We start from the raw sequence: 23,922 nt of genomic DNA, 5'->3' as shown, positions 1-23,922 counted from the left end.
TTAACCACTGCGCCACCTCGGCTCTTTATCTTCTCAGCTGAGTTGCATGGCAGAATGGATAGCTGCGCCTTAGCTGTTTTCCTTCCCAAGCGGTAATCCGGAAGGTAAGTGTTTTTTATACTGCGCGCACATAGCGAACCAGTTGTTAAACCAGTAGGATCCCACCCCTAGGAACTGAACTGAAATATCAAATACTCAAATTCTCAAATTCTCATTCATCCATCTACACCCAGGTTTGTATTGGTGTATCATGATGATACACTGTGATGTGTTTTAGATTTTTAAAATTCACGCTCTATTAAGGTGACCAGACGTCCCGCTTTTGGCGGGACACCCACGCTTTTTGATGCATTTTCCCGCGTCCCGCCCGCTTTTTAAAAAGGCACACTTTTTTTGGCGCTTGCAGCTCCCGCCCATCAGCTGCTGGGCTGGCTCATCGTTCTGTTCTATGCTACCACCTACAAATTTAAGCCAGCCCAGCCTGCCGCTCACTGATTTGATTGGCTGGACTTCAGCCAATCAGTGAGCTGGCCAACCAGCTCACTGATTGGCTGGACTCCTTAGCTGAGGACGCATGCTCGAGTCTCCATTTTATTTCGTCTTTGTTTTGGGCAGCTGCGCTTACTCACTGGTGGTGAGTAAATCATGTTTTGTATTAAATTTGGTACCGTGGGAATCGGGAGGCGCTGGGCTGGGGGAAGGAGACAGCCCCCTTGCAGAGTTCGCAGCCAGCCCCTGTGCTGCGCTGGAACGGGCGGCAAAACCTTTGGAACCACGTGGAAGTTCTCGGGCGACTGCTCCCAGCTCTCCTGCCCCGGAGGGAGCAGCCGCCGGCGGCGGCGGAAGAGGAAGCAGCCCGGCGTCGCTGCTCGCCGCGCGCTCCCTCGCTCGCGGCCAGGCTTTGGTGCTGCCTTTCCCGCTCTGTGCGTGCTGCCCAGACCAGACCTCTCTTCCTTCCGTGGAGTCCGTTCGTGAATCCATGGGATTCGCCGCGGAAGGAAGAGATATCGGGGGAGCAGCGGACGCCAGCAGAGAACGTCCCCTCGCTTCTGGGCCTCCCCGCTGCTGTCCCGATGTCTCTTCCTTCCGTGGAGTCCGTTCGTGAATCCATGGGATTCGCCGCGGAAGGAAGAGAGGTCGGGGGAGCGGCGCCACCAGCAGAGAACGTCCCCTCGCTTCTGGGCCTCCCCGCTGCTGTCCCGATGTCTCTTCCTTCCGTGGAGTCCGTTCGTGAATCCATGGGATTCGCCGCAGAAGGAAGAGAGGTCGGGGGAGCGGCGCTGCCAGCAGAGAACATCCCCTCGCTTCTGGGCCTCCCCGCTGCTGTCCCGATGTCTCTTCCTTCCATGGAGTCCGTTCGTGAATCCATGGGATTCGCCGCAGAAGGAAGAGAGGTCGGGGGAGTGGCGCCGCCAGCAGAGAACGTCCCCTCGCTTCTGGGCCTCCCTGCTGCTGTCCCAATCTCTCTTCCTTCCGTGGAGTCCGTTCGTGAATCCATGGGATTCGCCGCGGAAGGAAGAGAGGTCGGGGGAGCGCCGCCGCCAGCAGAGAACGTCCCCTCGCTTCTGGGCCTCCGAGAGCGTGGACGCAGCGGCAGCTGCCCGCAGACCACTTCCACGCGCTTCCGGGGCTCCTGTCACTCGGCAGAAGCTCCTGAAGCGTGTGGAAGTTGTCTGCGGGGCAGCTGCCAGCGCACCCACCTCTCCTCCTGCCTCTTCGTGCATGGGATCGCTGCCTCCGAGAGCGTGGGAGCGGCCGCGAGGAGTCCGTTCGTGCAGCGCCCCAACCTCTCCTCCTGCCTCTTCGTGTATGGGATCGCTGCCTCCGAGAGCATGGGAGCGGCCGCGAGGAGTCCGTTCGTGCAGCGCCCCAACCTCTCCTCCTGCCTCTTCGTGTATGGGATCGCTGCCTCCGAGAGCGTGGGAGCGGCCGCGAGGAGTCCGTTCGTGCAGCGCCCCAACCTCACCTCCTGCCTCTTCGTGTATGGGATCGCCGCCTCCGAGAGCATGGACGCAGCGGCAGCTGCCCGCAGACCACTTCCACGCGCTTCCGGGGCTCCTGTCGCTCGGCAGAAGCTCCTGAAGCGTGTGGAAGTTGTCTGCGGGGCAGCTGCCAGCGCACCCACCTCTCCTCCTGCCTCTTCGTGCATGGGATCGCTGCCTCCGAGAGCGTGGGAGCGGCCGCGAGGAGTCCGTTCGTGCAGCGCACCCACCTCTCCTACTGCCTCTTCGTGCATGGGATCTCCACCTCCGAGAGCGTCTCTTTGGTTCCCTCCTCCTCCTCCTCCTCCTCCTCCTCCTCCTCCTCCTCCTCCTTTCTGGCGCCCCTTCCTTAAAGATTTGGTACCAAAGCAATGGCGGTGAGGTCCTGAGGAAGTTGTGTCTTTTGGATTTTGCTGCACTGTTGTCTTTTCAATGGTTCTCAGACTGGTTGAACCTTTAGCAGCTGGGGTGATATTCTTTACTGTTAAGGTTACAATTGGATGTGTTGGACGAATCTTAAAAGATGAAACTTTTATTAAAACGTTTGACTTAACTAAAAACGTCTTCCTTTTTCTTCTTCTTCTTAAATATGATTTATTTATTTATTTTTACTTCAGAAGTTTGATGACTGTTGTACAAACTAATCCAACCTAAATGTAGAGGAGGAGAAGAAGGGGGGGGATTTAAAAAGAGCAGAGGAAAAAGAAAAGAAAGCATGAAGAAAACATAAAGAAAACATAAAGAAAGGGATGGGAGGGAGGGAAGGAAGGAAGGCACTTTATGTTGAAACAGAAAATATTATATAAGGAAGAAAATGGAAATAACTTAGGAAGGAAGGAAGGAAGGAAGGAAGGAAGGAATTGCACTTAATATTGAAGGAAAAGAGAATGAAGGAAAAAGTATTGGAAGGATTGAAAGAAGGAAGGAGGAACAAAGAATTACACTTAATATTGAAATGGAAAAGAAAATATAATGAATGAAAGAAGAAGTATAGGAAGGAAGGGAAGGAAGGAAGGAGGGAAGGAAGGAAGAAACAAAGACTGTTGAAACAGAAAAGATAATATAAGGAAGAAAATGGAAAAAATTATAGGAAGAAAGGAAGAAATGTACTTAATATTGAAACAGACAAGGGAATGAAGGAAAAAATATTGGAAGGATTGAAAGAACAAGGTTTTCCTTGTATGGGATTGATAGTGTCATTCTTAAATTTATTCCCCAAAATTTTTCCCATTTGTCTAGTTCAATGTTATAGCCAAAGTTCTGTGCCCATTTTATCATTGGTTCTTTTACAGTTTCCAATTTCCTCTTCCATTTGATACTTCAAGAGGAATTTGTATATTTTCCCTATCATCTTTCTGTCCAGACTTTGAATAATTTTATTCAATTTGTGTGGTTCTGTTTCAATACCATATATTTTAGTGTCTTTATTGTATTTAGTTTTAATTTGGAGGTAGGTTAGCCAGTCACCTTTCATATTCTGATCTGCCAATTCTTCAATTGTTTTTAAATTTCCCTGTCTGTCAATTAGATCTCTGTATCTTAGAATTTTGTTCCAATCTGTAAAATTTGGGTGTGTCGTTCTTTCTGTTGGTGATAGCCAATTTGGGGTTTTCACATAGTGGATTTTTTTAATTTTGAGCCATTGTTGCAGTAAAGTTCTAATTAAATGATTTTGAAAGTATTTGTGCGTTTTATGTTTGTCATTCATTCCATAAGAAATTATGCCAGCCTGCCTGCAGGTCATGGCCTTCTAAGATCAGAATTCTTTTATTCTTTAACTCAATCCAATCCTTCATCATTGTCATTGTTACTGCAGTTGCGTATATATAGGCTCCCTGTGTGCTTCCATCCATCCCTACGAAGATCTGCTGACTCTGCCTGCCTGCTGGTAAGTGAGCCGGGTTTTTTCTTTTATTTTTTTAATGTATTTTAAAATAATATTTTATTTATTGTGCATATGATTTTTAAAAATAGTGTTATTCTGTGTTGATTCTTTTTTTAAATTGTCTTAAACTATTTAAAAAAAGATTCTATCCAAAATAAATTGAAACAAGCCATTTTAAAAATTTCTATGCACAATACTTTGAAATGGACTCAGGAGTCATGATTGACACTGAGTGAATTTGCACTTTTAATAATCAGGAAGATACAATGGCATTGAAAAAAGTGACTGATGACCATTTTTCACACTTAGCGACCGTTGCGACCATTTTTCACACTTAGCGACCATTGCAGCATCCACATGGTCACGTGATCAAAATTTTGTTTGGCAACAGATTCGTATTTATGCTGGTTTCAGTGTCCTGGGGTGACCTTTTGACAAAAAAATTTTTTTTTAATCAAGCCCCCCCCCCCCCTGGTCAAGGGCGTCCCTCTTTTCCAATCTGAAAATCTGGTCACCTTACTCTAGAAGGCCATCCAGGAACCCATTTCTAGCTCTCTGTTGGAAAATTGCCCTTGCAGAGGTGTTTTTCAGCAGGTTCTGACCGGTTCTAGAGAACCGGTAGCGGAAATTTTGAGTAGATCAGAGAACCCGTAAATATCACCTCTGACTGGCCCCGCCCCATCTATTCTCTGCCTCCCAAGTATTACTTAGGCTTGGAAATAAAAAAAAGTGCTGAGCACCGTTCCATTCACCAGGATCTGTAAGAGGACAAAGCCGAAGGGATAAATTCTCAATTAGGATCAATTGCAGGAGAAACCTGTTTATTCTTGCTAGGAACACTTCCCGACCCAAATCTGAACAAGGTGGCTATAGATGGGCTCAAAAAGATCAAAATGTGTAGACATAAAAAAGACCTTTTTTCAATGATATTCATTTCCCACCCCTGGACCAAAATCTTTCCTCTTTGGCTACAATCCCCAATAAGTGACTGTTTGCACATAGAGAACAACAATAAGGAAATAATAACTTTGCCACCAATCCTTACAAGCTTCACAGGAAACAAAGCGAAGAAAAAGTGAAGTCCGAATGTAAACACAGTCATGGCTTCCAGGTGAAATACATGGGGGAATCCCATAGGGGGAAAACTCCACTTAGGGTTAGGGTTAGGCCCCCTTGAATTCAGAGAGTAAAATCAACCTCACCAACTGATTCCTAGCCCATTGGTATGGTTAGGAGGGGGATTACTATTCCAGCTCCCCCCCACCCCCACTCTACGCTTCCTGGTGAAATACACAAGGAAATCCCATAGGGGGGGGGGAAACCAACTTAGGGTTAGGCCCCCTTGAATTCGGAGAGTAAAACCGACCTCGCCAATGGAGTCCAGCATTAGATATGATGAAACTGGGTGACTTTGGGCCAATCCCCAGGAGACAATAGCAGTAGCAGTAGACTTATATACCGCTTCATAGGCCTTTCAGGCCTCTCTAAGCGGTTTACAGAGAGTCAGCATATTGCCCCCAACAATCTGGGTCCTCATTTTACCCACCTCGGAAGGATGGAAGGCTGAGTCAACCCTGAGCCGGTGAGATTTGAACCGCTGACCTGCTGATCTAGCAGTAGCCTGCAGTGCTGCATTTAACCACTGCGCCACCTTGGCTCTTAAGTGAGTTCTAGTGCCACCTTAAGGCAAGAAAGCAGGTGTAGGTGACTTTGGATCAGCCCCCCTCACAGGGTTGTTTTGTGCTAAACATGTATGATTGCCACCTTGACATAAGTAATAAAGGTGGGATTAATTTTTTAAATATTAGTATCAAAACTTGCACACAGAAATAATTGCTGCTTAACTGAGCTGGAGTTTGGGGTTTCTGTCTGGAAGGCCTTTTCACCACCGCTTGGAAAGAGGCAAAAGCAGGCGATATGACCAACATCTCCCTGGAAACCTGGATAGTTAGCTAGGGAATTATTTGCTATCTGGCCAGATAATCATTTGAACTGGGATGAGGCAGCTTCACATCACTAAGGAGGTGTCTTTTCCAGCAGGTCTCCATGGGAAACATTATGAGTGGTCCACCACCATTGCTTTACAGTGGCAGTCACAGCGCCAGCAGACACTCAAATTTCTAGTTTCTATGCAACTGCATCATGTTATGATTGATATGTAGAAGAACTATATAAATAGGCCTGAAAAGTTGGACCGTGGGTCTGGCTCTTATGTGCAATGTGCTCACAGCAGACACATGGTAATAAAACATGCATTTACTCCTAGGAGAATGCATGCACCTGCCTCCTTACAACTCGTTGAAAGGTGGCCTAGAGCAGTGTTTCTCAACCTTGGCAACTTGAAGATGTCTGGGCTTCAAGTCCCAGAATTCCCCAGCCAGCGAATGCTGGCTGGGGAATTCTGGGACTTGAAGTCCAGACATCTTCAAGTTGCCAAGGTTGAGAAACACTGGCCTAGAGAGTGCTTCACATTTGAATTGCCCAGGTCACCCATCTGAAATGGGTTAAGAGCAAGATCAATCAGAACAGAGATGAAAGGGACCCCCAGAGGTCTTCTAGTCCAACCCCTTGCTCAATGCCATAGCGGATGGTGCCTTAGCCTCTTGCGCCCTGAGGTAATTCTAGCGGAGGCTTAGAGGTGGTGTGGGATGGGGCGCTAAGGAATAGCCTATTCTCGAGTAGTAAGGATAGCACCTATGGTAATTTTAATTCTTAAAAGTCCATTCATAGGAGTAAAAATACTCTTAGGAGTAAAATGCCAGGAATGGCTGAGGTAATATCTCTGCATCTTATTTAAAGGACTCCAAAGTACCACAGATACCTCACTCGGTCCCAGGAAAAGTGCTTTTCCCTCAGGGAAATGAGGCAAACTTCTGGGTGCTGAATTCTTTTTTTTAGCCAAGTTTTTAAGGAGTCCAATAAAATATTTGGTGGAGCCTGAGGTAATTTCAGCTGTGCCTTGTTAAAAATTAGGACCAAATCATCCACAGGTGGGGAAGTGTAAAATAATTAGTTCAGGAGGCACAAAGCTGAGGCAGTTTTTCTAGGCAGTTAAAAAGGGCTAAACCACAGCAGGTGAATTCAGTGTTAAAATCAGCTTAAAAAGGCAAAATTGCTTCAGTCTCTGGAATAACAGCTCACTCTCTTGGGTAAAGTGAAGTTGTTGGTCCTTGAGGTAACTTTAGCCAAGATTCAAGTTTCTTCTAACAGATTAGCAGAGTTGGAAGGGACCTTGCAGGTCATCTAGTCCAACCCCCTGCTCAAGCAGGAGACCCTACATCTGCCTCTACCTAGGGTTGAACTCACAACCTCTTGATTGTGAGGTGAAAAAGAAGCAAAGCATGCAGAGGACCAGCTATACTTCAAGTAACTAAAGGTAAAATTACTTTATGTCTATGAGTTGACCTTACTTTCTGGAAATAAAGTTAAAGGAGGGTAATTTTAGCCAAAGCTGAAGTTTTTAGAGTAAAATATTGATGGAACTGGGGTAATCACAAGCCATGTTCTCTTAAAAGGACCAAACTACCACTAGCAAGAATTAAAAATAACTTTTAAGGGTAAAAATCCCCCAGGAGGTGACCTTCCTCTCTGGAATTAATGAATTCTTGGGACTTGAGGTATAATTTTAGTCAAGGCTCAAGTTCTTAAACTCCTGGGCCAAATAAAGTATTCTATTCTAAAGAACTGCAATTAACTACAATTACTTCAGCTCCAGGAGTTGATCTTGGTTTGTGGAATAAAGTCAATTCTTGGGAACTGAGGCAATTCTAAGCCAAGACTCAAGTCTTTAAAAAAGCAGAATATTTGGGAGACTAGCATCTTCAATGAACTAAAGGCAAAAGTTAACTAAAATTGCTTCAGGTCCAGGAACTGACCCACCTTTCTTGCAGGAAGGTAAATTCCCAGGGCCTGGGGCAATTTTGGGGATGTCTTCCTGTTCTTGGAGAGGAAGAGGATCTCCAGGGCTGGAGGCCATGTCTTTGGGAACAGGAGAAATATCTGCTCTGAGGTTTATTCTCAAGGGCCCAACATTCCTATTCTTTGTATCTTGGTTTCTTCACTGATAGGATAAAAGCTCCTTTGTGAAATTGTTGAATTACTTTTCTAGTCTTTGAGCACCAGGTGGACATTTGCTGATGTTGAGTTTTCATTTATTTCAGAGGGACTCACTGAGTAAAATCAGTCAAAACTGAAGACATCAAAGGTAGGACATTGGTTTAATTAATTATCCAGTGCTGCATTTAGCCAAGAAGCCTGGCAGGTACTATTGGCAACATGAGGTTTGTTATGGCAAAAACCACCTATGAATAATGCGATAAATGTCTCTAAAACTTAGATTTCTATCTGACCCCCTGCCCTGACCCCCTGGAGGCCATTCGGTCCCTGAGTTTCCAGCGTCCGGCGTCCAGACTGAATGAGCCTGGTAGTGGGTCTCTGCCTGTCTCATTCAACCCCCCCCCCTGCACACACACACTGGAGACTCACACTGAATGGCCTTCCGGGGGTCCCACTGGGTGACCCTTCCCAGTCCCTGAGCGAGCAGTGAGGGCGAATCAGCCTGGAGGAGCCAAGAGCGCTCAGCTGCATTGCCTCCTCCAGACCCTGGGACCCCCCAGTACTCCGACTGGAAGGGAATCCTTTCGGACCCCCTTCACTCCCTTAGGAAGAACGCCAGTACCAGCCAGACTTCTTAGCCCTGAAAGTAAACCCGGTGGTGCATTTTAATGCGATGCCGTATGCAATGCAGGACAGGATTTGTGGCTGAGGTTTGAAATGAGTTGTCTCTGGTGCTCTCTCAGCTTGGTCTCCTTGCAGATGTTTCATTGAAGGACAAGTGAAGTGCTAGGAGGGAAAGAGTTTGCTCTCCACTTGCATTTTAGTGGCTTGTTGTTTCAGTGTTGGTGGAAGTAGTCTTGGAGGTTGTTTGGTTGAGCTATTTATTTACTGCATGTTGATCTGTGAATCTTGGATCAATTTCTTTGCTTTTGGACTTGTTGATTGTCTCTTGTGGAAAGACTATAGACAGTGTTGCGTGATGGCTAATTTGAAAGAGTTGCTGGACTTTTAGAATTTTCCTAATGTCTTGGCATGCTGGGAGTCTCCAGACTGAAACTATGGTTAAGTCTGTCAATATCTGGTGAAACTAGGGAGATTTCATGAGTTATTTGGATTGCTAGTTGATCTTATCGCATATATCTTTCTACATTTCATCCTAGGTTTAATGTTATCCATGGTTCTTAGAACCAGAAAACAGCTCAACCGCCCATTTTAAGGCTAGGGAAGGCTGTTGACTGTTAATAGATTTTGGAGATTTCTTGCCTGGTGTAACTTTGGCCATGACATGGTTCTTAGAACCAGAAAACAGCTCAATGGCCCATTTTAAGGCTAGGCAAGGCTGTTGGCTGTTAATAGATTTTGGAGATTTCTTGCCTGGTGTAACTTTGGCCATGGCATTGTTCTTAGACCAGAAAACAGCTCAATGGCCCATTTTAAGGCTAGGCAAGGCTGTTGGCTGTTAATAGATTTTGGAGATTTCTTGCCTGGCATAACTTTGGCCATGGCATTGTTCTTAGAACCAGAAAACAGCTCAACGGCCCATTTTAAGGCTAGGCGTGGCTGTTGGCTGTGAGTAGATTTTATAGTTTACTTGCCTGGCATAACTTTGGCCATGGCATTGTTCTTAGAACCAGAAAACAGCTCAACGGCCCATTTTAAGGCTAGGTGTGGCTGTTGACTGTGAGTAGATTTTAGACTTTACTAGCCTGGCGTAATTTTGGCCATGGCATCGTTCTTAGAACCAGAAAACAGATCAATGGCCCATTTTAAGGCTAGGCGTGGCTGTTGGCTGTGAGTAGATTTTATAGTTTACTTGCCTGGTGTAATTTTGGCCATGGCATGGTTCTTAGAACCAGAAAACAGCTCAACGGCCCATTTTAAGGCTAGGTGTGGCTGTTGGCTGTTTTTATAGTTTACTTGCCTGGTGTAACTTTGGTCATGGCATGGTTCTTGGAACCAGAAAACAGCTCAACGGCCCATTTTAAGGCTAGGTGTGGCTGTTGGCTGTGACTAGATTTTATAGTTTACTTGCCTGGCGTAACTTTGGTCATGGCATGGTTCTTGGAACCAGAAAACAGCTCAACGGCCCATTTTAAGGCTAGGCGTGGCTGTTGGCTGTGAGTAGATTTTATAGTTTACTTGCCTGGCATAATTTTGGCCATGGCATTGTTCTTAGAACCAGAAAACAGCTCAACGGCCCATTTTAAGGCTAGGCGTGGCTGTTGGCTGTGAGTAGATTTTATAGTTTACTTGCCTGGCATAACTTTGGCCATGGCATTGTTCTTAGAACCAGAAAACAGCTCAACGGCCCATTTTAAGGCTAGGCGTGGCTGTTGGCTGTGAGTAGATTTTATAGTTTACTTGCCTGGCATAACTTTGGCCATGGCATTGTTCTTAGAACCAGAAAACAGCTCAACCGCCCATTTTAAGGCTAGGCGTGGCTGTTGGCTGTGAGTAGATTTTATAGTTTACTTGCCTGGCATAACTTTGGCCATGGCATTGTTCTTGGAACCAGAAAACAGCTCAATGGCTCATTTTAAAGCTAGGTGTGGCTGTTGACTGTGAGTAGATTTTAGACTTTACTAGCCTGGCGTAACTTTGGCCATGGCATGGTTCTTAAAACCAGAAAACAGCTCATCGGCCCATTTTAAGGCTAGGCACGGCTGTTGGCTGTGAGTAGATTTTAGACTTTACTAGCCTGGCATAACTTTGGCCATGGCATGGTTCTTAAAACCAGAAAACAGCTCAACGGCCCATTTTAAGGCTAGGCACGGCTGTTGGCTGTGAATAGATTTTAGAGATTTATTTTCTGGCATAATTTTGGCCATGGCATGGTTCTCAGAACCAGAAAACAGCTCAACGGCCCATTTTAAAGCTAGCTGTGGCTGTTGACTGTGAGTAGATTTTAGAATTTACTAGCCTGGCATAATTTTGACCATGGCATGGTTCTTAGAACCAGAAAACAGCTCAATGGCCCATTTTAAGGCTAGGCACGGCTGTTGGCTGTGAGTAGATTTTATAGTTTACTTGCCTGGCATAACTTTGGCCATGGCATTGTTCTTAGAACCAGAAAACAGCTCAACGGCCCATTTTAAGGTTAGGTGTGGCTGTTGGCTGTGAGTAGATTTTAGAGATTTCTTGCCTGGCGTAACTTTGGCCATGGGATGGTTCTTAGAACCAGAAAACAGCTCAACGCCCCATTTTAAGGCTAGGCACGGCTGTTGGCTGTGAGTAGATTTTAGACTTTATTAGCCTGGCATAACTTTGGCCATGGCATGGTTCTTAAAACCAGAAAACAGCTCAACGGCCCATTTTAAGGCTAGGCACGGCTGTTGGCTGTGAATAGATTTTAGAGATTTATTTTCTGGCATAATTTTGGCCATGGCATGGTTCTCAGAACCAGAAAACAGCTCAACGGCCCATTTTAAAGCTAGCTGTGGCTGTTGACTGTGAGTAGATTTTAGAATTTACTAGCCTGGCATAATTTTGACCATGGCATGGTTCTTAGAACCAGAAAACAGCTCAATGGCCCATTTTAAGGCTAGGCATGGCTGTTGGCTGTGAGTAGATTTTATAGTTTACTTGCCTGGCATAACTTTGGCCATGGCATTGTTCTTAGAACCAGAAAACAGCTCAACGGCCCATTTTAAGGTTAGGTGTGGCTGTTGGCTGTGAGTAGATTTTAGAGATTTCTTGCCTGGCGTAACTTTGGCCATGGGATGGTTCTTAGAACCAGAAAACAGCTCAACGGCCCATTTTAAGGCTAGGCACGGCTGTTGGCTGTGAGTAGATTTTAGACTTTACTAGCCTGGCATAACTTTGGCCATGGCATGGTTCTTAAAACGAGAAAACAGCTCAACGGCCCATTTTAAGGCTAGGTGTGGCTGTTGACTGTGAGTAGATTTTAGACTTTACTAGCCTGGCGTAATTTTGGCCATGGCATCGTTCTTAGAACCAGAAAACAGATCAATGGCCCATTTTAAGGCTAGGCGTGGCTGTTGGCTGTGAGTAGATTTTATAGTTTACTTGCCTGGTGTAATTTTGGCCATGGCATGGTTCTTAGAACCAGAAAACAGCTCAACGGCCCATTTTAAGGCTAGGTGTGGCTGTTGGCTGTTTTTATAGTTTACTTGCCTGGTGTAACTTTGGTCATGGCATGGTTCTTGGAACCAGAAAACAGCTCAACGGCCCATTTTAAGGCTAGGCGTGGCTGTTGGCTGTGAGTAGATTTTATAGTTTACTTGCCTGGCATAATTTTGACCATGGCATGGTTCTTAGAACCAGAAAACAGCTCAATGGCCCATTTTAAGGCTAGGCACGGCTGTTGGCTGTGAGTAGATTTTATAGTTTACTTGCCTGGCATAATTTTGGCCATGGCATGGTTCTTGGAACCAGAAAACAGCTCAATGGCTCATTTTAAAGCTAGGTGTGGCTGTTGACTGTGAGTAGATTTTAGACTTTACTAGCCTGGCGTAACTTTGGCCATGGGATGGTTCTTAGAACCAGAAAACAGCTCATCGGCCCATTTTAAGGCTAGGCACGGCTGTTGGCTGTGAGTAGATTTTAGACTTTACTAGCCTGGCATAACTTTGGCCATGGCATGGTTCTTAAAACCAGAAAACAGCTCAACGGCCCATTTTAAGGCTAGGCACGGCTGTTGGCTGTGAATAGATTTTAGAGATTTATTTTCTGGCATAATTTTGGCCATGGCATGGTTCTCAGAACCAGAAAACAGCTCAACGGCCCATTTTAAAGCTAGCTGTGGCTGTTGACTGTGAGTAGATTTTAGAATTTACTAGCCTGGCATAATTTTGACCATGGCATGGTTCTTAGAACCAGAAAACAGCTCAATGGCCCATTTTAAGGCTAGGCACGGCTGTTGGCTGTGAGTAGATTTTATAGTTTACTTGCCTGGCGTAATTTTGGCCATGGCATGGTTCTTAGAACCAGAAAACAGCTCAACGGCCCATTTTAAGGCTAGGTGTGGCTGTTGGCTGTGAGTAGATTTTATAGTTTACTTGCCTGGTGTAACTTTGGTCATGGCATGGTTCTTCGAACCAGAAAACAGCTCAACGGCCCATTTTAAGGCTAGGTGTGGCTGTTGGTTGTGAGTAGATTTTATAGTTTACTTTCCTGGCGTAACTTTGGTCATGGCATGGTTCTTGGAACCAGAAAACAGCTCAACGGCCCATTTTAAGGCTAGGCGTGGCTGTTGGCTGTGAGTAGATTTTATAGTTTACTTGCCTGGCATAACTTTGGTCATGGCATGGTTCTTAGAACCAGAAAACAGCTCAATGGCCCATTTTAAGGCTAGGCGTGGCTGTTGGCTGTGAGTAGATTTTATAGTTTACTTGCCTGGCGTAACTTTGGTCATGGCATGGTTCTTAGAACCAGAAAACAGCTCAATGGCACATTTTAAGGCTAGGCGTGGCTGTTGGCTGTGAGTAGATTTTATAGTTTATTTGCCTGGCGTAACTTTGGTCATGGCATGGTTCTTAGAACCAGAAAACAGCTCAACGGCCCATTTTAAGGCTAGGCATGGCTGTTGGCTGTGAGTAGATTTTATAGTTTACTTGCCTGGCGTAACTTTGGTCATGGCATGGTTCTTAGAACCAGAAAACAGCTCAATGGCACATTTTAAGGCTAGGCGTGGCTGTTGGCTGTGAGTAGATTTTATAGTTTATTTGCCTGGCGTAACTTTGGTCATGGCATGGTTCTTAGAACCAGAAAACAGCTCAACGGCCCATTTTAAGGCTAGGCATGGCTGTTGGCTGTGAGTAGATTTTATAGTTTACTTGCCTGGCGTAACTTTGGTCATGGCATGGTTCTTAGAACCAGAAAACAGCTCAATGGCACATTTTAAGGCTAGGCGTGGCTGTTGGCTGTGAGTAGATTTTATAGTTTATTTGCCTGGCGTAACTTTGGTCATGGCATGGTTCTTAGAACCAGAAAACAGCTCAACGGCCCATTTTAAGGCTAGGCATGGCTGTTGGCTGTGAGTAGATTTTATAGTTTACTTGCCTGGCATAATTTTGGCCATGGCATGGTTCTTGGAACCAGAAAACAGCTCAATGGCCCATTTTAAGGCTAGGCATGGCTGTTGGCTATGAGTAGATTTTATAGTTTACTTGCCTGGCGTAATTTTGGCCATGGCATGGTTCTTGGAACCAGAAAACAGCTCAATGGCCCATTTTAAGGCTAGGTGTGGCTGTTGGCTGTGAGTAGATTTTAGAATTTACTAGCCTGGCGTAACTTTGGCCATGGCATGGGACACAACCCTGACCTGGGTGACCGAGACTCTCCAGAGATGCTGCGTCTCTTGTGCCTTCGAAAGAGACATTGCCGTATGCAATGCAGGACAGGATTTGTGGCTGAGGTTTGAAATGAGTTGTCTCTGGTGCTCTCTCAGCTTGGTCTTCTTGCAGATGTTTCATTGAAGGACAAGTGAAGTGCTAGGAGGGAAAGAGTTTGCTCTCCACTTGCATTTTAGTGGCTTGTTGTTTCAGTGTTGGTGGAAGGAGTCTTGGAGGTTCTTTGGTTGAGCTATTTATTTACTGCATGTTGATCTGTGAATCTTGGATCAATTTCTTTGCTTTTGGACTTGTTGATTGTCTCTTGTGGAAAGACTATAGACAGTGTTGCGTGATGGCTAATTTGAAAGAGTTGCTGGACTTTTAGAATTTTCCTAATGTCTTGGCATGCTGGGAGTCTCCAGACTGAAACTATGGTTAAGTCTGTCAATATCTGGTGAAACTAGGGAGATTTCATGAGTTATTTGGATGGCTAGTTGCTTATATCGCATATATCTTTCTACATTTCATCCTACGTTTAATGTCATCCATGGTTCTTAGAACCAGAAAACAGCTCAATGGCCCATTTAAAGGCTAGGCGTGGCTGTTGGCTGTGAGTAGATTTTAGAATTTACTAGCCTGGTGTAACTTTGGCCATGGCATGGTTCTTAGAACCAGAAAACAGCTCAACAGCCCATTTTAAGGCTTGGCGTGGCTGTTGGCTGTTAGTAGATTTTGGAGATTTCTTGCCTGGTGTAATTTTGGCCATGGCATGGTTCTTAGAACCAGAAAACAGCTCAACAGCCCATTTTAAGACTAGGCGTGGCTGTTGGCTGTTAGTAGATTTTGGAGATTTCTTGCCTGGTGTAACTTTGGCCATGGCATGGTCCTTAGAACCAGAAAACAGCTCAACCGCCCATTTTAAGGCTAGGCATGGCTGTTGGCTGTTAGTAGATTTTTGAGATTTCTTGCCTGGTGTAATTTTGGCCATGGCATGGTTCTTGGAACCAGAAAACAGCTCAATGGCCCATTTTAAGGCTAGGCACGGCTGTTGGCTGTTAGTAGATTTTTGAGATTTCTTGCCTGGTGTAATTTTGGCCATGGCATGGTTCTTAGAACCAGAAAACAGCTCAATGGCCCATTTTAAGGCTAGGCACGGCTGTTGGCTTTTAGTAGATTTTGGAGATTTCTTGCCTGGTGTAATTTTGGCCATGGCATGGTTCTTAGAACCAGAAAACAGCTCAATGGCCCATTTTGAGGCTAGGCACGGATGTTGGCTGTGAGTAGATTTTAGAATTTACTAGCCTGGTGTAACTTTGGCCATGGCATGGTTCTTAGAACCAGAAAACAGCTCAACAGCCCATTTTAAGGCTAGGCGTGGCTGTTGGCTGTTAGTAGATTTTGGAGATTTCTTGCCTGGTGTAATTTTGGCCATGGCATGGTTCTTAGAACCAGAAAACAGCTCAACAGCCCATTTTAAGGCTAGGCGTGGCTGTTGGCTGTTAGTAGATTTTGGAGATTTCTTGTCTGGTGTAATTTTGGCCATGGCATGGTTCTTAGAACCAGAAAACAGCTCAATGGCCCATTTTAAGGCTAGGCATGGCTGTTGGCTGTGAGTAGATTTCATAGTTTACTTGCCTGGCTTAATTTTGGCCATGGCATGGTTCTTAGAACCAGAAAACAGCTCAACAGCCCATTTTAAGGCTAGGCGTGGCTGTTGGCTGTGAGTAGATTTTATAGTTTACTTGCCTGGCTTAATTTTGGCCATGGCATGGTTCTTAGAACCAAAAAACAGCTCAACGGCCCATTTTAAGGCTAGGCATGGCTGTTGGCTGTGAGTAGATTTTATAGTTTACTTGCCTGGCGTAACTTTGGCCATGGCATGGTTCTTGGAACCAGAAAACAGCTCAACGGCCCATTTTAAGGCTAGGCGTGGCTGTTGGCTGTGAGTAGATTTTATAGTTTACTTGCCTGGCTTAATTTTGGCCATGGCATGGTTCTTAGAACCAGAAAACAGCTCAACGGCCCATTTTAAGGCTAGGCATGGCTGTTGGCTGTGAGTAGATTTTATAGTTTACTTGCCTGGCTTAATTTTGGCCATGGTATGGTTCTTGGAACCAGAAAACAGCTCAACGGCCCATTTTAAGGCTAGGCGTGGCTGTTGGCTGTGAGTAGATTTTATAGTTTACTTGCCTGGCTTAATTTTGGCCATGGCATGGTTCTTAGAACCAGAAAACAGCTCAACGGCCCATTTTAAGGCTAGGCATCTGTTGGCTGTGAGTAGATTTTATAGTTTACTTGCCTGGCTTAATTTTGGCCATGGCATGGTTCTTAGAACCAGAAAACAGCTCAACGGCCCATTTTAAGGCTAGGCGTGGCTGTTGGCTGTGAGTAGATTTTATAGTTTACTTGCCTGGCGTAATTTTGGCCATGGCATGGTTCTTAGAACCAGAAAACAGCTCAACAGCCCATTTTAAGACTAGGCGTGGCTGTTGGCTGTTAGTAGATTTTGGAGATTTCTTGCCTGGTGTAACTTTGGCCATGGCATGGTCCTTAGAACCAGAAAACAGCTCAACCGCCCATTTTAAGGCTAGGCATGGCTGTTGGCTGTTAGTAGATTTTTGAGATTTCTTGCCTGGTGTAATTTTGGCCATGGCATGGTTCTTGGAACCAGAAAACAGCTCAATGGCCCATTTTAAGGCTAGGCACGGCTGTTGGCTGTTAGTAGATTTTTGAGATTTCTTGCCTGGTGTAATTTTGGCCATGGCATGGTTCTTAGAACCAGAAAACAGCTCAATGGCCCATTTTAAGGCTAGGCACGGCTGTTGGCTGTTAGTAGATTTTGGAGATTTCTTGCCTGGTGTAATTTTGGCCATGGCATGGTTCTTAGAACCAGAAAACAGCTCAATGGCCCATTTTGAGGCTAGGCACGGCTGTTGGCTGTGAGTAGATTTTAGAATTTACTAGCCTGGTGTAACTTTGGCCATGGCATGGTTCTTAGAACCAGAAAACAGCTCAACAGCCCATTTTAAGGCTAGGCGTGGCTGTTGGCTGTTAGTAGATTTTGGAGATTTCTTGCCTGGTGTAATTTTGGCCATGGCATGGTTCTTAGAACCAGAAAACAGCTCAACAGCCCATTTTAAGGCTAGGCGTGGCTGTTGGCTGTTAGTAGATTTTGGAGATTTCTTGTCTGGTGTAATTTTGGCCATGGCATGGTTCTTAGAACCAGAAAACAGCTCAATGGCCCATTTTAAGGCTAGGCATGGCTGTTGGCTGTGAGTAGATTTCATAGTTTACTTGCCTGGCTTAATTTTGGCCATGGCATGGTTCTTAGAACCAGAAAACAGCTCAACAGCCCATTTTAAGGCTAGGCGTGGCTGTTGGCTGTGAGTAGATTTTATAGTTTACTTGCCTGGCTTAATTTTGGCCATGGCATGGTTCTTAGAACCAAAAAACAGCTCAACGGCCCATTTTAAGGCTAGGCATGGCTGTTGGCTGTGAGTAGATTTTATAGTTTACTTGCCTGGCGTAACTTTGGCCATGGCATGGTTCTTGGAACCAGAAAACAGCTCAACGGCCCATTTTAAGGCTAGGCGTGGCTGTTGGCTGTGAGTAGATTTTATAGTTTACTTGCCTGGCTTAATTTTGGCCATGGCATGGTTCTTAGAACCAGAAAACAGCTCAACGGCCCATTTTAAGGCTAGGCATGGCTGTTGGCTGTGAGTAGATTTTATAGTTTACTTGCCTGGCTTAATTTTGGCCATGGTATGGTTCTTGGAACCAGAAAACAGCTCAACGGCCCATTTTAAGGCTAGGCGTGGCTGTTGGCTGTGAGTAGATTTTATAGTTTACTTGCCTGGCTTAATTTTGGCCATGGCATGGTTCTTAGAACCAGAAAACAGCTCAACGGCCCATTTTAAGGCTAGGCATGGCTGTTGGCTGTGAGTAGATTTTATAGTTTACTTGCCTGGCTTAATTTTGGCCATGGCAAGGTTCTTAGAACCAGAAAACAGCTCAACGGCCCATTTTAAGGCTAGGCGTGGCTGTTGGCTGTGAGTAGATTTTATAGTTTACTTGCCTGGCGTAATTTTGGCCATGGCATCGTTCTTAGAACCAGAAAACAGCTGAATGGCCCATTTTAAGGCTAGGCGTGGCTGTTGGCTGTGATTAGATTTTAGGATTTACTAGCCTAGCGTAACTTTGGCCATGGCATGGTTCTTAGAACCAGGAAACAGCTCAATGGCCCATTTTAAGGCTAGGCATGGCTGTTGGCTGTGAGTAGATTTTATAGTTTACTTGCGTGGCTTAATTTTGGCCATGGCATGGTTCTTAGAACCAGAAAACAGCTCAATGGCCCATTCTAAGGCTAGGCGTGGCTGTTGGCTGTGAGTAGATTTTATAGTTTACTAGCCTGGCGTAATTTTGGCCATGGCATGGTTCTTAGAACCAGAAAACAGCTCAATGGCCCATTTTAAGGCTAGGCGTGGCTGTTGGCTGTGAGTAGATTTTATAGTTTACTTGCCTGGCGTAATTTTGGCCATGGCATGGTTCTTAGAACCAGAAAACAGCTCAATGGCCCATTTTAAGGCTAGGCATGGCTGTTGGCTGTGAGTAGATTTTATAGTTTACTTGCCTGGCGTAATTTTGGCCATGGCATGGTTCTTGGAACCAGAAAACAGCTCAACGGCCCATTTTAAGGCTAGGCGTGGCTGTTGGCTGTGAGTAGATTTTATAGTTTATTTGCCTGGCGTAACTTTGGCCATGGCATGGTTCTTAGAACCAGAAAACAGGTCAATGGCCCATTTTAAGGCTAGGCACGGCTGTTGGCTGTGAGTAGATTTTATAGTTTACTTGCCTGGCGTAATTTTGGCCATGGCATGGTTCTTAGAACCAGAAAACAGCTGAATGGCCCATTTTAAGGCTAGGCGTGGCTGTTGGCTGTGATTAGATTTTAGGATTTACTAGCCTAGCGTAACTTTGGCCATGGCATGGTTCTTAGAACCAGGAAACAGCTCAATGGCCCATTTTAAGGCTAGGCATGGCTGTTGGCTGTGAGTAGATTTTATAGTTTACTTGCGTGGCTTAATTTTGGCCATGGCATTGTTCTTAGAACCAGAAAACAGCTCAATGGCCCATTCTAAGGCTAGGCGTGGCTGTTGGCTGTGAGTAGATTTTATAGTTTACTAGCCTGGCGTAATTTTGGCCATGGCATGGTTCTTAGAACCAGAAAACAGCTCAATGGCCCATTTTAAGGCTAGGCGTGGCTGTTGGCTGTGAGTAGATTTTATAGTTTACTAGCCTGGCGTAATTTTGGCCATGGCATGGTTCTTAGAACCAGAAAACAGCTCAATGGCCCATTTTAAGGCTAGGCGTGGCTGTTGGCTGTGAGTAGATTTTATAGTTTACTTGCCTGGCGTAATTTTGGCCATGGCATGGTTCTTAGAACCAGAAAACAGCTCAATGGCCCATTTTAAGGCTAGGCATGGCTGTTGGCTGTGAGTAGATTTTATAGTTTACTTGCCTGGCGTAATTTTGGCCATGGCATGGTTCTTGGAACCAGAAAACAGCTCAACGGCCCATTTTAAGGCTAGGCGTGGCTGTTGGCTGTGAGTAGATTTTATAGTTTATTTGCCTGGCGTAACTTTGGCCATGGCATGGTTCTTAGAACCAGAAAACAGGTCAATGGCCCATTTTAAGGCTAGGCACGGCTGTTGGCTGTGAGTAGCTTTTAGAGTTTACTAGCCTGGCGTAACTTTGGCCATGGCATGGGACACAACCCTGACCTGGGTGACCGAGACTCTCCAGAGATGCTGCGTCTCTTGTGCCTTCGAAAGAGACGCGGCTGCAAGTGCGCAGGAGAGGGGGGGGAGCCCCTCTCCCATCTGCGCTTCCGCAGCTGAAGACTTCATTCCTTGACGGGACGGGCGGCCTCTCGCATCCTAAGGTAATTCTAGTGGAGACTTAGAAGTTGTGTGAGGTGGGGTGCTAATGAATACACTTATTTTAGGGTAGTAAGGATAGCACCGTTGGTAGTTTTAATTCTTAAATGGTTTTTTTTTGGGAGTAAAACTATGCTTAGGAGTAAAAAAAAAAAAGCAAAAAATGTGGGGGACTAGCATCTTCAATGAACTAAAGGCAAAAGTTAACTAAAATTGCCATGTCTTTGGGAACAGGAGAAAAATCTGCTCTGAAGTTTATTCTCAAGGGCCCAACATTCCCATTCTTTGTATCTTGCTTTTTCACTGATGGGATAAAAGCTGCTTTGTGAAATTGTTGAATTACTTTTCTAGTCTTTGAGCACCAGGAGTACATTTGGTGATGTTGAGTTTTTATTTATTTCAGAGACACTCACTGAGTAAAATCAGTCAAAACTGAAGACGTCAAAGGTAGGCCATTGGTTTAATTAATTATCCAGTGCTGCATTTAGCCAAGAAGCCTGGCAGGTACTATTGGCAACATGAGATTTGTTATGGCAAAAACCACCTATGAATAATGCGATAAATGTCTCTAAAACTTACATTTCCAACTGACCCCCTGCCCTGACCCCCTGGAGGCCATTCAGTCCCTGAGTTTCCAGCGTCCGGCGTCCAGACTGAATGAGCCTGGTAGTGGGCCTCTGCCTGTCTCATTCAACCCCCCCCCCCTGCACACACACACTGGAGACTCACACTGAATGGCCTTCCGGGGGTCCCACTGGGTGACCCTTCCCAGTCCCTGAGCGAGCAGTGAGGGCGAATCAGCCTGGAGGAGTCAAGAGCGCTCAGCTGCATTGCCTCCTCCAGTCCCTGAGGACCCCCCAGTACTCCGACTGGAAGGGAATCCTTTCGGACCCCCTTCACTCCCTTAGGAAGAACGCCAGTACCAGCCAGACTTCTTAGCCCTGAAAGTAAACCTGGTGATGCATTTTAATGCGATGCCGTATGCAATGCAGGACAGGATTTGTGGCTGAGGTTTGAAATGAGTTGTCTCTGGTGCTCTCTCAGCTTGGTCTTCTTGCAGATGTTTCATTGAAGGACAAGTGAAGTGCTAGGAGGGAAAGAGTTTGCTCTCCACTTGCATTTTAGTGGCTTGTTGTTTCAGTTTTGGTGGAAGTAGTCTTGGAGGTTCTTTGGTTGAGCTATTTATTTACTGCACGTTGATGTGATGTGAATCTTGGATCAATTTGTTTAATTTTGGACTTGTTGATTGTCTCTTGTGGAAAGACTATAGACAGTATTGCGTGATGGCTAATTTGAAAGAGTTGCTGGACTTTTAGAATTTTCCTAATGTCTTGGCATGCTGTGAGTCTCCAGACTGAAACTCTGGTTAAGTCTGTTAATATCTGGTGAAACTAGGGAGATTTCATGAGTTATTTGGATTGCTAGTTGGTCTTATCGCATATATCTTTCTACTTTTCATCCTAGGTTTAATGTCATCCATGGTTCTTAGAACCAGAAAACAGCTCAATGGCCCATTCTAAGGCTAGGCACGGCTGTTGGCTGTGAGTAGATTTTATAGTTTACTAGCCTGGTGTAACTTTGGCCATGGCATGGTTCTTAGAACCAGAAAACAGCTCAATGGCCCATTTTAAGGCTAGGCGTGGCTGTTGACTGTTAGTAGATTTTAGAGATTTCTTGCCTGGCGTAATTTTGGCCATGGCATGGTTCTTAGAACCAGAAAACAGCTCAATGGCCCATTTTAAGGCTAGGCGTGGCTGTTGACTGTTAGTAGATTTTAGAGATTTCTTGCCTGGCGTAATTTTGGCCATGGCATGGTTTTTAGAACCAGAAAACAGCTCAATGGCCCATTTTAAGGCTAGGCATGGCTGTTGGCTGTGAGTAGATTTTATAGTTTACTTGCCTGGCGTAATTTTGGCCATGGCATGGTTCTTGGAACCAGAAAACAGCTCAACGGCCCATTTTAAGGCTAGGCGTGGCTGTTGGCTGTGAGTAGATTTTATAGTTTATTTGCCTGGCGTAACTTTGGCCATGGCATGGTTCTTAGAACCAGAAAACAGGTCAATGGCCCATTTTAAGGCTAGGCACGGCTGTTGGCTGTGAGTAGATTTTATAGTTTACTTGCCTGGCGTAATTTTGGCCATGGCATGGTTCTTAGAACCAGAAAACAGCTGAATGGCCCATTTTAAGGCTAGGCGTGGCTGTTGGCTGTGATTAGATTTTAGGATTTACTAGCCTAGCGTAACTTTGGCCATGGCATGGTTCTTAGAACCAGGAAACAGCTCAATGGCCCATTTTAAGGCTAGGCATGGCTGTTGGCTGTGAGTAGATTTTATAGTTTACTTGCGTGGCTTAATTTTGGCCATGGCATTGTTCTTAGAACCAGAAAACAGCTCAATGGCCCATTCTAAGGCTAGGCGTGGCTGTTGGCTGTGAGTAGATTTTATAGTTTACTAGCCTGGCGTAATTTTGGCCATGGCATGGTTCTTAGAACCAGAAAACAGCTCAATGGCCCATTTTAAGGCTAGGCGTGGCTGTTGGCTGTGAGTAGATTTTATAGTTTACTAGCCTGGCGTAATTTTGGCCATGGCATGGTTCTTAGAACCAGAAAACAGCTCAATGGCCCATTTTAAGGCTAGGCGTGGCTGTTGGCTGTGAGTAGATTTTATAGTTTACTTGCCTGGCGTAATTTTGGCCATGGCATGGTTCTTAGAACCAGAAAACAGCTCAATGGCCCATTTTAAGGCTAGGCATGGCTGTTGGCTGTGAGTAGATTTTATAGTTTACTTGCCTGGCGTAATTTTGGCCATGGCATGGTTCTTGGAACCAGAAAACAGCTCAACGGCCCATTTTAAGGCTAGGCGTGGCTGTTGGCTGTGAGTAGATTTTATAGTTTATTTGCCTGGCGTAACTTTGGCCATGGCATGGTTCTTAGAACCAGAAAACAGGTCAATGGCCCATTTTAAGGCTAGGCACGGCTGTTGGCTGTGAGTAGCTTTTAGAGTTTACTAGCCTGGCGTAACTTTGGCCATGGCATGGGACACAACCCTGACCTGGGTGACCGAGACTCTCCAGAGATGCTGCGTCTCTTGTGCCTTCGAAAGAGACGCGGCTGCAAGTGCGCAGGAGAGGGGGGGGAGCCCCTCTCCCATCTGCGCTTCCGCAGCTGAAGACTTCATTCCTTGACGGGACGGGCGGCCTCTCGCATCCTAAGGTAATTCTAGTGGAGACTTAGAAGTTGTGTGAGGTGGGGTGCTAATGAATACACTTATTTTAGGGTAGTAAGGATAGCACCGTTGGTAGTTTTAATTCTTAAATGGTTTTTTTTGGGGAGTAAAACTATGCTTAGGAGTAAAAAAAAAAAGCAAAAAATGTGGGGGACTAGCATCTTCAATGAACTAAAGGCAAAAGTTAACTAAAATTGCCATGTCTTTGGGAACAGGAGAAAAATCTGCTCTGAAGTTTATTCTCAAGGGCCCAACATTCCCATTCTTTGTATCTTGCTTTTTCACTGATGGGATAAAAGCTGCTTTGTGAAATTGTTGAATTACTTTTCTAGTCTTTGAGCACCAGGAGTACATTTGGTGATGTTGAGTTTTTATTTATTTCAGAGACACTCACTGAGTAAAATCAGTCAAAACTGAAGACGTCAAAGGTAGGCCATTGGTTTAATTAATTATCCAGTGCTGCATTTAGCCAAGAAGCCTGGCAGGTACTATTGGCAACATGAGATTTGTTATGGCAAAAACCACCTATGAATAATGCGATAAATG

The sequence above is a fragment of the Thamnophis sirtalis genome, unplaced genomic scaffold (genome assembly GCF_051295495.1).
Source record: "Thamnophis sirtalis isolate CommonGarterSnake01/CBP01778 unplaced genomic scaffold, rThaSir2_p1.2 scaffold_16, whole genome shotgun sequence".
NCBI lineage: Eukaryota > Metazoa > Chordata > Lepidosauria > Squamata > Natricidae > Thamnophis > Thamnophis sirtalis.
Note: the sequence above shows the minus strand (reverse complement) of the source record.